Source organism: Natrix helvetica (genome assembly GCF_964273705.1).
Source record: "Natrix helvetica genome assembly, chromosome: W".
Lineage (NCBI taxonomy): Eukaryota > Metazoa > Chordata > Lepidosauria > Squamata > Natricidae > Natrix > Natrix helvetica.
This window is the reverse complement of record NC_138555.1, coordinates 67,744,081-67,759,308: the sequence shown is the minus strand read 5'-3', so window position 1 is coordinate 67,759,308 and position 15,228 is coordinate 67,744,081.

Here is a 15,228-nt window from a genome sequence, read left to right as displayed (position 1 = left end):
ATTATCTTGGAACGTGAATGGATTGAACTCCCCACAAAAAAGGAAAAAAATATTTTATTATTTGAAGCAATTTAATAATGACGTTGTTTGTCTTCAAGAGACTCATATTAGGTTGCAAGACCAGAAGTATTTAGTGAATTCAAAATTGGGAACATCTTATGCTGCCTCTGATTTGGTAAAGAAAAATGGCGTGGTGATATATATAAATAAAAGATTTTCAACTAAAGTTATAGAGGCGGATGACACTGGTAGATATATAGCAATTGAACTTGATACAGACTTTGGTCCTATTTTGGTGGTAGGAATATATGCACCTAACCAACGCCAAGAAAGCTTTTATAAGATGCTCCATTTAAAAATTTTAGATTGGAATTTTAAGAGTATTCTAATAATGGGAGATTGGAATGGAGTGATTTCTCCAAGGATAGATAAGAGTACAATGACTAAACTCACTACCAAATTACCAAAGGCTTTTTTTGACTTACAAGACGACTTGTAAGATGTTTGGAGGACACAACATCCAAATGAGATGGATTTTTCTTTCTACTCAGATAGACATAAATCCTTTTCAAGGATTGATTTCTTCTTGTTAACACCGGATCTACTTCCTAAAGCTAAGAAAATCAAGATATTCTCCAGGACACTTACTGACCATAACCCGGTGTGGTTACAAATTGAGTTAGGGAAGAGGCCAAGAAGGTCTTGGAGAGTAAATGAAAATTTATTTAGATACGAAAAAAATGTGGATGAACTTAAAAAACACATGAAGGAATTTTTTAGTTTTAACATGAATAAGGGCACTCCCATTGAAACAGTTTGGGATGCAAGTAAAACTTACATGCGCGGAGTCCTGATACATATGAATTTCAAACATAAACAAATTAGACAGAAAAGGAGAATGGAATTGGAAGATGAAATAAAAAGCAAGGAACAGCTGCTTATAGCAAACCCAAAAGACGAGGCGCTCCAGATGGCGCTAAAGCTGTTGAAAGATCAATTCCAAATGCTTATAGCAGAACAAACAGCAACTAACTTACAATTTGCTAAACATAACACCTTTGCTAACGCTAATAAACCTGGTAGGTGGTTGGCTTATACTTTTAGAAGGAACACGAATGACAGAATTATTGATAGAATTGAGTATGGAGGGAAGACGGTATATCAACAAGATTTGATTAAAAAATCATTTGTGGACTATTATGCTAAGCTATATGTACAGGATAATATACAGAATAAGTCAGTAGATGATTTTTTGGAAGGAAAAAGGGTTACTAAAATTTCTGTGCTTCAAAAGGCAAATTTGGAACATCTGATAACTGCTGATGAGATCACTTTAGCTATAAATCAACTTAAATTAGCTAAGGCTCCAGGGACTGATGGTTTGACTGCAATGTACTATAAAACTTTACAACTGGAAATGATTGAATATCTTACACAACTATTTTGTAATATACAGCAAAGAGGTAAAATACCCTCCTCATGGAAAGCGGCTTTTATATCATTGATACCTAAAGACAAAGAGGGCCCTAAGAAACCAGAGGATTACAGGCCGATATCTCTTCTGAACACAGATTATAAAATATTTGCTAAGGTACTAGCCAACAGATTGATGCCGGTTATCCAAGAGGTTATTCATCATGATCAAGCAGGATTTATTGAAGGCAGACACATGAAGGAGAATGTAAGGCAACTTATAGATTTAATTGACTATCTTGATAAGAATAAGCAGATCTCTGCAGTGCTGGTCTTCTTGGATGCAGAGAAGGCCTTCAATCGAGTGAATTGGAATTTTCTAACCAAGACTTTGGAAAAGATGGATATGGGAACACGATTTCGGCAGGCGATTGGAGCAATTTATCAGCAACAAAATGCACAACTTATTATTAATGGAAATTTGTCAACAACTTTCAAGATACAAAAAGGCACTCTTTGCGCAGCCTAAGCATTTTCAATGGTATTTCTTTCAAAACTTTCACCTCCTGATCTCGCACAGTACATCTCTGATGATATGCAGCCTGTACAATCTCATTACGCAGGTATCTCCTTTCCAGATGAACCACCACATCTCTTGGCAAATTTCGCTGTCTTGCATACCAGGAGTTAACTCTGTAAGCTTTCTCAATCTGTTGGAGAATCTCTTTTGGATCCACTTGTAGAAGGGGGGCAAAAGCCTCCGCACAAGTCACCCTCAAATCTTCTCCTTTCCCGCTGCGCAAAGAGTTTAAATTTTTGACGGATGAACTGAAGAAACGTAACCTGCAATTTAGATGGGAATTGCCAATTGGCGTTACTTTGATTTACTCTGGGAAAAGATATCGATTGGATTCTACTCAGAAGGCTAGAGACTTTTATTCCAAGGTTCTGAATGCTGGGGAGCTAGGATTGGAATCGGAAAAGATCCAGCCTGCTCAGCAGGAGCTAATAGAGATAGCAGCCTCGGCACTTGCGTCAGTTGATAAACAGCTTGTGGAGAGACTGGAAGAAGCGGTAGGCTTGGGATTGGAATTTAAAGAACAGAGAATTACCAGAGCAACGGCAAAGAAAATGGAGAAGACTATACAGCAAACTTCGAGTATCTCTGTTGATGTACCTACACAATCAGAAGCCGTGGGAGGAGTAAGGCCTAAGAGATTTCCTACTGATAGGAGGGCTATGCTTCAGAAGCTTCAAACTAAGCTTGACGATGGCCAGGCTGCTGACCTGGAATGTTAATGGACTTAATTCCCCACAAAAAAAGAAAGGTTTTCTATTATTTGAAACAGCATAAAAATGATGTAATTTGCCTTCAGGAGACGCATATTAAGTCTAGTGATCAAAATTTTTTGGACAATTGGAAATTGGGACAATGTTTTGTAGCCTCAGCTCCTGAAAAAAAAGAATGGTTTGGTGCTGTAAAGTTAAGGCTTTATGGATTAAAATATGGTGGATAATGCAGAAGAAGATTCTTAAAAGAAAAATTAAATTTGCTCCCCAATTTTTTTTTTTCTATTGGGCATAGTACCTGACTGCACTGTTGCTGAAACTAAATTAATATTGTATATGATTACAGCAGCTAGACTGCTGATAGCACAATATTGGAAGAAAGCAGAATTATGCTCTATAGAAGAATGGATACTTAAGTTAGCAAATCTTGCCGAAATGGATAAAATTTCTGTATACCTAAAAGATCATTCTTACGATAAGTATACTATAGATTGGTATCCCTGGATTGATTTTGTAAAATTAAGGTACGGTTCAAAGGAAGTGTCTATGGGATTTGGTTGAGAAATGCTTTATAAATATGTAGTAATGGTTTTGGAAAGGAGGTTATGATGGTTTTTCTCCTTTTTTGTCTTTTTTGTATTATCTTGTTCTTATTCTGATATATGCATATTATTATTGGGATATTTGTTTTTCAGATTTGCTGGTAACTATGCTTCTGACTCTATCTGGGAAGTCAGGGGTTGGGTTAGGGAGGGTTAGGGTGGGGAAATGGGTGGGTGGGTGGGGGGAGGGGGAGGGGAGGGAGAAAATGTTACTCCTAATAAGATAACCTGTACATGTCTGTTACATAAATAAATAAATGTTAAATAAATAAAAAATAAAAAGATACAAAAAGGCACAAGACAAGGTTGCCCATTATCCCCATTGTTATTTATTTTAACCTTGGAAGTCTTGTTGAACGCAATTTGGGACTCAAAATCCTTAGATGGCATAGCTATGAGGCAAAAGGAATACAGAACTAGAGCATTTGCCGACGATCTGGTTGTTACCCTTTCACATCCTTTGAAGTCAATAATCCAGATGAAAAATATCATAGCAGAATTTGGCATGGTGTCTGGGTTTAGACTAAATCAAAACAAAACGAAAATGATGGTTAAAAACATGACAGAGACTCAAAGAAAGAGACTTGTAAATTTAGCAGGTTTTGAAATAGTCTCCATGGTCAAATATTTAGGAATACTAATCGCAGAATCAAATACAAAACTTTTCCTAAATAATTATGAAGTGTTGTGGCAAAAGATACAGAAAGATCTTCAAGTGTGGAAAAAGTTACAATTATCTTTGCTTGGAAGGATCTCAGCAATTAAAATGAACATTCTACCTAGATTTATCTTTTTATTCCAGATGATACCGGTGCTCAAATCAGATAAAACTTTGTTAAATTGGCAAGCAACATTAAATAAATTTGTTTGGAAGGAGAAAAAACCGAGAGCAAAGATGAAGATTATGCAAGATACTCGTGAAAGAGGCGGCCTTAGACTCCCAAACCTTCCATTGTACTATGAAGCTGCGGTATTAACGCATGTAGCAGATTGGTTTGGGAAAACAAAAATGGATTTGCTGAATATAGAAGGCCATGATCTTGTTCTGGGATGGCATGCATATCTTTTTTAACAATCATGTTCTCCGAAGTGCCTTGATGAGAATATGGAAGAAGCACCGGCCCAATTGGGATTATAAAATACCGCTTTGGTTGGATCTTGCAGACACCATGGGGATTATGAATATTAAGTCACTCGGGGGTTGTTTATATAAAGACATGCTTATTGCTGATGGGGACGAATGGCAGTTGAAAACTTTGGAACAACTGTTGGAGGAAGGAATTACTTTAAATTGGTTACATTACATACAGCTACAGAAGAGATGGGAAGAAGATCGTAGGGTCGGTTTTATGGATAAAGAAGTGGAACTGATCAAGCAGATAAAAGAGACTGGCCCAAAACAAGTTAAAAGAATATATAATGTACTGTTAGAAAGAGACTCAGAAAGTCTTCTGAGACTTTCTCAGGTTAAGGATTGTATGATTAAATGGGCTCAGAATTTTGGTGAAGTGGTCATGTTGGAAACGTGGGAAAAAATATGGGTTCAGAATGTTAAATTTACACAGTCACAGAATTTAAGGGAGAACTTTTATAAAATGTTTTACAGATGGTATTTAGATCCTAAAAAATTATCATGCATGTATCCAAATGTTCAACCAAAATGTTGGAGATGCGGGTGCCTAGATGCTACCTTTTTTCATGTATGGTGGACTTGCAACAAGGTTAAAGCTTTTTGGATAAAAATATGGTGGGTTATGCAAAATGTATTTAAGAAAAGAATACAATTCACTCCGCAAATGTTTTTATTGGCTATAGCTAAGGATTTCACCAAAGGGGAAACAAAATTGGTCTTGCATATGGTCACAGCAGCTAGGTTGTTGATTGCGCAACATTGGAAAAAAGATTTTTTACCGACAATTGATCAATGGATTCAGAAGGTGGCGGGGTTCGCCGAAATGGCAAAAATTTCAGCTTTCTTAAAAGCTCAGAAGCAGGAGGATTATACACAGGAATGGGTAAAATGGATTGATTATATACAGAATAAATACCAGACTAGGAGTTATTATGTAGCCTTTAGGTAAGAATGTTTAGACTGATAGATGATTCGAGTAAATAATACATGGGCTGCTTGGAATTGTTAGAGTGGTGTATAGTGGAAGTCAGGGGGGGGGGTTGAGTGGGAGGTGGGGGTGGGTTAGGGTGGAGGGTGGGGTAATATATATGCATAATTAAACTAGAAGATGGGATTAATGAAATATTGTTATTTTAAGAGAAATTTATATTATGATTTATATATGTTCAATTAACTTAGAAGATGGGATTAATGGGCTATTGTTACTTTAAGAGAAACTTATATTATGTTTGTTGGGAGGTGAGGGGGTATAATATGTGAATGAGTAATCTATTTTAAGATGGGGGAGGGGAGGGGGTAAAGTATTTAGTATAATATTTGAATGAGAAAAATTTTGGGGGGGTTGGGGGGAGGGGAGGGGGCATAGCATCTGTATGAGATTTACATTGTATGGTGGGGGGGTTCAAAGGGGGAAAATTTGTTTGTATAAAACTCTTTTAATTAAAAAAAAAAAAGGAGTAGGATTGTGGAATGTATTGTTATGGATTTTCTTAGAAGCTCAAGGTCGTCTTTTGTCTCCGCACCTCGACACCTGGCCGGAAGAAGAGGGATGTACATGCCAGCGTGGAAGATGAAGATTGGACCATGTGATGAATTATGGGGTGTGGGGGTAGATGATGAACTTTTAACTGGGTGAAATCACAGGATGTACGTTAGAGTTGAAATTTCACAGCATAATGCCAAAATGTCTGTCTTATTAAATTGGAGTTTTAAGGATAACTTTGCCTTGGACAATGATTTAATTCTACATGATATTTGGAACGCTGACATTCTGCCTCTTTCGACCTGTTACTGGGTCTTCCCACTCAAAAGCAAACAGTTTTTGACTGTCTCTATGTATTGAGATGGTGAAGAAGGTGTCCTTCAAATCTACCACTTAGAACTAATTGGCTGAGGCTGGGATCAGGCTCAAAAGGGTATATGGGTTGGGAACAATAGCGTCGACAGTGATTGTGGCTAAAGTCACAATCCTCACATCTTGAACTGGCCTGTAAGAGCCATCAGGTTTTGGTATGGGTAGAATTCGGGTATTCCAGGGGGATTGTATTTGTTCTTAGAATGCCCGCTTTTAAATATTTCTCTTGAGTCACCATTACTCGCCATATCTCATCTGGGAGGTGCCTCATCATCAGGGCCATCTTACCTTCCTCAAAGGACAGGGTAGCTCCCATTTTGCATAGGTTGTCACGACCCAAAAGAGGAACTGGACACTCAGGCATATAGAGGAACTGGTGTTCTATATCTCTTCCATTCAGGGAACATTTCAGGGGCTTTAATACAGGACGACGATTTATTAGACCATCAACCCCTTGGATATTTAATACATTATTGGAAAAGGGAGCCAAGGGCTTTGTAATCACAGATCTAGACACTCCTGTGTCTACTAAAAAGGTTACATTATTGCCCCCTATCTTCATTTGGACCAAGGGTTCAGGGGGGGGCTTGACTAAACCCTGGTCCCCTTCAGCCTTCAGACCGCTCATCTATTGCGGCCAAGCCTATAGCTTCTGTCCCTTTTTGGTACCGACTTCGGCTTTTGCACTGGAATCCATGGGACTTCATTCCTTTTCCACTTTTTCCTCTCTGGGAATCATAAATCTTGACCTCTCGAGTCAATTGACTACGGTCCATTCTTCTATTTTGTCCACTTCCCCGTCCCCTTATTCTGACTTCAAGTCTCTTGGGACATTCTTGTAGCCAGTGGCCTTCTTCCTTACACCAATTACATCTATTTCTGCCCTGGGTTTTGGAATTATTTGACAACGCAACTGCCAGCAATTCAGCTTTACATTGCATCCTGTCATCTTTCTTCCTTTCTTCCACTTTGTCTCTATTCACAAAGACCCTTTGTGCAATTTCCATTAATTGGCTCATATTCATTCCTAAGGCCCCTTCTTGCCTCTGGAGCTTCCATTTAATGTCCGGGGCACTCTGAGATATAAAAGCCACGGCTAACATGTGGGCATTTTCGGGATCCAGGGGATTGATTGTGGTGTAGGTTTTATATGCTTCAACCAGCCTTTGGAAGAAGGCTTCGGGGCTTTCGTCCATTTTTTGGATTACAAGCGAAGGCTTGGACATATTCACTGGAGGTTTTGCAGCCTGTTCTAAGCCCTGAAGAATTAGTGCCTGATAATCCCAGAGGGAAGTCATGTCTCCATAGGGATCCCATTGTGGATCTTGTCTTGGAAACCGTAAATTTAGTGCAGCCTGGAGGCTACCTTCGTCCATGGGCTTTAGGATTTTTCCAATGGCACTACTTTATCTTTCACTCTCTTCACCATTAAGGATAGTAGTCATCACCTGTTCCAAATCCTGCAAGATTGGATTATGGTTTTTGATAATAACTCTGAACAGGTCAATAACCTCCTGAGGCTTAGCTGACAATGGCCCATAATGTTGTTTCCAATTGAATAGGTCTGTGGTGGTGAACAGAACGTATTGAAATAGAGGCTGAATTTCCACCTGTCCCTGTCCACCTATAATTCTTTGATCCACTTGGCGAAGTGGGGCTAAGAACTGACTTCTGGTTCAGGCAGCAATGGGAGAAGTCCGTTGGGTTGCAGGAGAAGGGGGTCTGCTAGAAGGACTTTCCACTTTTTGCTTCTCCCTCTGGTCAATTTGTCCTACTGCCCTTTGATTATTACCATCGCTAGCATTTTGTTGCTGCCTCGGATGATAAAGGAAGGTGTATGGATGGGGACTTTCCTCTTCATAGGGCGCGGTCTTTAGGATAGGCTTCTTTTCGGGGTGACTCTTTTTGACCTGGCATTTGTCATTTCCTCTCATTCGAGCCACACAGACCTTCATGACTTCCATTCTACATTTACAAAGCCAGTCAGGATTCTGTTGTACTGCTGTTTGCCACTGGTCAATATACTGATACTGATCTGGGTGACTGGTTTTTGCATCTGTTACGATCTGAATGTCTATGATTCACTTACATTTCTGGACTATCAACCATTCTTCTTAGAGCCTTTCTGTAATTCTTTTTCTTCCTAAAATGTCCAGCAACTTCTTCAATGTTATTTTCCGTGCAGCCACCTGGTTTTCTCAATATCTGCTACTTTTATCTCTGGAATTGTTTGCAATTGTGCCTTTTTAGATGTTCCTCATTTAGAATGAAAACACAGCTACGTTGGCCATCATATGTTTACAGAACAAGCTTGGGACAGTCCTGACCTGGTTTGGGGAAGGAGTTTGTTAAAGTTAGCAAGAGTTGAGGGGCCTGACACATGTACAGAGCAGATCCTGCCTTCCTTTTAGCCTGAATAGCCTGAACAGGTCTATCACAGGCAACCAAACTGGTGATTAAAAGCAGAAATTAACAAATGCGGAAATAACCATTTAGCTTATTCTTATTTTAATCACTATGTGAGCGGGAGGGTGGAGGAGAATTACCATTTGAGTTTTCTTCCCGAGGGACCAAAATATCTTGGACCCCCTCAATTAAAACCACTCACTTCCTCTCTGAGCAGCCTGGCTCCGTGATGGCGAACCTATGGCACGAGTGCCACAGGTGGCACAGAGAGCCCTCCCTGCAAGCACATGAGCCGTCGCCCCAGCTCAGTTCCATCGTGCATGTGCGCACGCCTCCCACCAGCCAGCTGGTTTTCGGGTCTCTGTCGCGCATGTGCTGGGGTGGGGCACATGCGGGAGATGCATGTGCATGCACGGGGGCAGGGGGAGCCTGTGGTCATGTGCACATGGGAGGGGTCATGTGGGGGGGTCATGTGCACATGCACAGGGGGCGGGGTGCACGGGGGGTGTCACATGCACATTGCATTATGGGTGTGCGCATGCACGCACGCTTTCAGCACACAACAACAAAAAGTTTAGCCATCACTGGCCTAGCTGTTCACCAAGAGTCCTCAAGTGACAAATCTGTTCTGTTTGTTAATGTGAATCAACACTGAAAGAGAGGTAGTGTCTTCCATCTGTGTTTGACAATCGTTTCACAGCCAAGTAAAGTGAGTGCTTTCATTTCTCTTAAAGCTGATTCACCCATGTGGCCTGAGAAATATTCTCTTCTTTCTTTTTTTGTATTTTTTTTATTTTTCCTTTCAAATTCGTTCTTAGATATACTTTCTTATAATTGTTATTTAACATATGTCAATTCATATCATTTTTCCGCCTGTATATTTACATTTTAATATTTTCTTATTTCCCCTCCCCATATATTAATCATGTGTTGTCTGAGATACTTATTTCATGTTTTGTTCCTTTTTCTTTCTATTTATACCTTTTTTCAAACCACTCGTAAAATCGCCCCCATGCCCTGTAGTACACTGATTCCTCTTTGTCCTTTATTCTCAATGTCAACCTGTTCATTTCTGCACAATCTAATATCTTCTTTATTACTTCCCATTCCGATGGGATTTTGTCTGCTTTCCAGTTTTGTGCAAATACAATTCTGGCTGCTGTTATTATTTGTACAATCAAATATGAATCTTCTTTTCTGTATTTCTCTGGTAGAATACCCAATAAAAATATATCTGGCTTAAACTCTATGTGTTTATGTATCATTTTCTCTAACCATGTTTGTATTTTAACCCAATAGCTTTTTGCATCCCTACACGTCCACCACATATGATAGTACATTCCTGGCAATTGGTGACATTTCCAACATTTAGCTGATTTATCCTTAAACATTTTTGCTAATCTTTCAGGTGTCATGTGCCATCTATAAAACATTTTATATAAATTCTCTTTATATGCTGTCGCCATTGTCAGGTTATAATTCCTTTCCCATAGTTGTTGCCATTTTTCTAGTTCTATTGTATATCCAAAGTTTTTTGCCCATCTTATCATTGTTTCTTTAACCTCTTCTTCTTTTAGGTATATTCTAAGTAGATAACTGTATAATTTTTTGATCATTTTTTCCTCTGTTCCCATGAGTATCCTATCTAATTCTGAGTTTTCCATATTAAAACCATACTCTTTAACATCTTTCTCATATCTTGTTTGTATTTGCATTTGTTTAAACCATCCTATATCAATCCCTTGTTCTTCTAATTCTTTCTTCTGTTTTAGGTCTCCCTGCGCTGTTAATATATCTTTGTACCTAATAACCTTTTTCATACTACTAGTATTCGGATGTGCCAGAGCCTCTACCATTGAAAGCCACATTGGTATTTCCATATAGTGTTTTTCTTTTACTTTTTCCCATACTGCGTATAAACCATTTTCTTACACAGTGCCTCTGAAAGTAACCATGTATTCTATTTCTCCCATACCACAAAAATGCATACCAACCCAGTTGCATACCGTGTCCCTCCAAGGATAGTAATCTTGCATTTCTTAGTAATATCCATTCTTTTATCCACATTAGAGCTGCCGCTTGAAAGTATAATTCCCAGTTCGGTACACCAAATCCACCTCTAATCCTAGCATCTTGTAGCATTCTTATATTAATTCTCACTTTCTTTCCTTGCCAAATATATTTTCCTATTATTTCATTTAGTTTTTCAAAGTATTTTTTTTCCAGTTTCATCGGTATTGTTTGGAATAAAAATAATATTCTTGGTAGTATATTCATCTTAATTACCGCTATTCTACCCATTAGTGATAGCTGAAAGTTTTTCCATTACTCTATATCCATTTCAATTTGGTTTCTTAGTTTATAATAATTATCTTCCTTAATAGTTACACATCTCGAGGTCAACTGTATTCCCAAATATTTCACTTTTTTTACTATTTGAATATCTAATGTCTCCATTATTTCTCTTTTCTGTTTTTCTGTTATATTTTTCACTAAACTTTTTGTTTTATCTTTATTAATTTTTAATCCTGCCACTCCTCCATACCCTTCTATTTGTTCTAGTAGTTTTGGACCTGTTTCTATTGGATCTTCAATAATAAATACCAAGTCGTCTGCAAATGCTTGCAGTTTATATTCTTCCTTTTTAACTTTCATTCCTTTTACAGGTGAAACTTGAAAAATTAGAATACCATGCAAAAGTTCATTTATTTCAGTAATGCAACTTAAAAAGTGAAACTAATATATGAAATATGAAACTCATTACATGCAAAGCAAGATAGTTCAAGCCATGATTTGTCATAATTGTGATGATTATGGCTTATAGCTCATGAAAACCCCAAATCCACAATCTCAGAAAATTAGAACATTGTGAAAAGGTGCAATATTCTAGGCTCAAAGTGTCCCACTCTAATCAGCTAATTAAGCCATAACACCTGCAAAGGGTTCCTGAGCCTTTAAATGGTCTCTCAGTCTGGTTCAGTAGGAATCACAATCATGGGAAAGACTGCTGACCTGACAGTTGTGCAGAAAACCATCATTGACACCCTCCATAAGGAGGGAAAGCCTCAAAAGGTAATTGCAAAAGAAGTTGGATGTTCCCAAAGTGCTGTATCAAAGCACATTAATAGAAAGTTATGTGGAAGGGGAAAGTGTGGAAGAAAAAGGTGCATAAGCAGCAGGGATGACCGCAGCCTGGAGAGGATTGTCAGGAAAATGCCATTCAAAAGTGTTTGGGACTTTCACAAGGAGTGGACTGAGGCTGGAGTCAGTGCATCAAGAGCCACCACACACAGACGGATCCTGGACATAGGCTTCAAATGTCGTATTCCTCTTGTCAAGCCACTCCTGAACAACAAGCAACGTCAGAAGCGTCTTATCTGGGCTAAAGAAAAACAGACTTGGTCAGTTGCTCAGTGGTCCAAAGTCCTCTTTTCTGATGAGAGCAACTTTTGCATCTCATTTGGAAACCAAGGACCCAGAGTATGGAGGAAGAATGGAGAGGCACACACTGCAAGATGCTTGAAGTCCAGTGTGAAGTTTCCACAGTCTGTGTTGATTTGGGGAGCCATGTCATCGGCAGGCGTTTGTCCACTGTGCTTCATTAAGTCAAGGGTCAACACAGCCGTCTACCAGGAGATTTTGGAGCACTTCATGCTTCCTTCAGCAGACAAGCTTTATGGGGATGCTGACTTCATTTTGCAGCAGGACTTGGCACCTGCCCACACTGCCAAAAGCACCAAAACCTGGTTCAATGACCGTGGGATTACTGTGCTTGATTGACCAGCAAACTTGCCTGACCTGAACCCCATAGAGAATCTATGTGGCATTGCCAAGAGAAAAATAAGAGACATGAGACCGAACAATGCAGAAGAGCTGAAGGTCGCTATTGAAGCATCCTGGTCTTCCATAACACCTCAGCAGTGCCACAGGCTGATAGCTTCCATGTCACACCGCATTGAGGCAGTAATTGCTGCAAAAGGGGCCCAAACCAAGTACTGAGTACATATGCACGCTTATACTTTTCAGAGGTCCAATATTGTTCTATGTACAATCCTTGTTTTATTGATTGCATGTAATATTCTAATTTTCTGAGATTGTGGATTTGGGATTTTCATGAGCTGTAATGTTGCAGTAGTATCTGATCCACCATTAAGGGCTAAACAAAAAACATGTGCTCAGAAGAACTATCTCTGGTAATTTTCCACTACGGATAGGCCTCTGGAAGGAGGTTGAACCACGTTAGGAGGAAAAACAAAGGAGACAAAAGGATCTCATCACCACAATGCCAGGATGAGCAGCCAATGTAAACATGACCAAATATGGTAGTAAACCTATTACAGGAAGCATGACCAAATATGGTAGTGTTAAACCTATTACAGGAAGCGTGATCAAATATGGTAGTAAAACTATTACAGGAAGTATGACCAAATATGGTAGTGTTAAACCTATTACAGGAAGTGTGACCAAATATGGTAGTGTTAAACCTATGTATGTACCCTTTACTCCGCCCTTCCTTGTTTACCAATAAAAGAGGTCCCCAGAGGCAACTCTGGGTGCGGCTTCATCCCGAGGAACCCTGCGTGGTGTTTTCACTCTCCATCTCATGAAATCGGCGCCCGGAGAAGGCCTCTGGCCAAACCGGGAAGATTGAGCCCCGGTTTTCCACAACTGGTAACCCCGACGTGATTCCACGGAATACGTCTTGGACTGCCCACGCTTACCCGCCTGGAAGAGGCCTGCGCATTCGACCTGTCTGAAACACGATGTGGTTACTCTGTAAGTATGGACAGAAAATTCTCTCAGCAGCAAGTTGAACATTTGCAAGAGCTGAGGGAATTAACCGAATCTTTTATAAAAATAGCTTCTCAAGGGGGTAAAACTCTTCCCCAATTAAAAAAGAAGGAATTAAAAATTCTTTCTCCAAAATTATCTTCAATTGGTCTCATGGAGAGGTTAATTTTTCTTCTCCTCCACGGTTAGAGGAACAATTAGCAAAAGAGGAGGGGAATAAACATATGTTTTCTGTCTCTCCACCTAAATTGATTCCACAAGATCATGAAGTAATTAGTTTAAAGGATTGCTTTTTTTCTATCCTTCCTTATCCTGCTTTGCAAGAAAAGTCCATTTTCTGTGTGTCTGCTTCTTTTCTCTTCCCTCACCTCCCCCTCTCCGGGATGTCTGTTGCTTCCCCCCCCCCCCCACTTTTCCCTCTTTAGAAAGACTTTGTGTTGGCTTCTGCTAGCTGCTTCCCCCCCCCCCCCACACACACACATTTTTTTTCTTTTGAAAGAGTTTGTGTCCAGGGTCCCTTCCAACTCTACTATTGTATTGTATTGTATTGTATTGTATTGCAGATTGTTCCAGAAAAAAAGCATAACTGCATGAAATGTTACAATCTTTTTTGCTCCAAATTTCTTTGTTTAAATGAACACGGAGGTATTTTGCTAATTAATTTATGGCAGCTATCGGGGAACCTTCGTTTGGGTTTGTCCGTCTGTGTCTGCCGCTACTTAAAGTTTTTTATTTGATTTATTTTTTTTCTTTTTCGTGCCCTTGCCACAGTTGAAAAGATTAATGAGATTTTGAGCATTCCATTTGTGGTTTGCGTAACTTGTCAGCTAATTCTTTTGATGTTTTTTAAGATAAAAAGACTCCGTTTTAAAATGTCTTGCCATTATTATTTTTTTAGGCAGTTGTTGAATTAATAACCTTGGGTTTGTTGTAGAAATTGGACTGATTTAATTAATATTATTTTTCCTATTCCAAAATCTGATTTTTAATTTTGTTTTCAGAATAACTTCTTTCTTCAGTGTGCTTTAACTGACTATGTGGTCTGTATTTCTTATCATTTGCCTAAAGATCTTTGGCTTGCGTGTTTAATGACTTTTCTTTTCCTACCTTGCAATACCGTTGTTCTTGCAACACTAAAAATTGTCTGTTGCTACTTTAACTTTTCACATCTCTTTTCAACAAGCTTTTAAACTACATTTCTGACTTTCATTATGTGTGTCAACTTATTTTTAATTTTCTAGGTATTTTTTTAACTACGTTTTTTCTTCAGATTTATTTTTTTTGATAATTTTTTCATCAAAATGCCTGGGGACTGGCACAATTTTGCCATATGCCACTCAACCAGGTCAAGCAAATTGTTTCATCTTGTCCCCAGTGTTCTGGGGCATCCCCCTCTGGGGACACGGAAGTTAATCCCCATGATTTGGCCTCTAATCACTATGGCAAATGGATGTCACCTATGTTTACTTTTTTTTTTGGCTCCTTAGAAGTAAATTCATTTATCTATTTTTTTGGGCCACATTTTAATGAGAAGAAACAGCTAATCATGTTTTTTCTCTCACCTTTTTTCAGCCTTTACTGCCTTGGGCAAACTTTTCTTTTTAAAGACTGATAATGGCCTGGCCTATTTTTCATTGGCCCTTTTGTAATCTTGTACTAATTGGAACATTGTTTTAATTTTGGGGGTTTTTCCCCCCCTTACAATTCCACAGGTTAAGCCATTGTGGAACATGTTAATT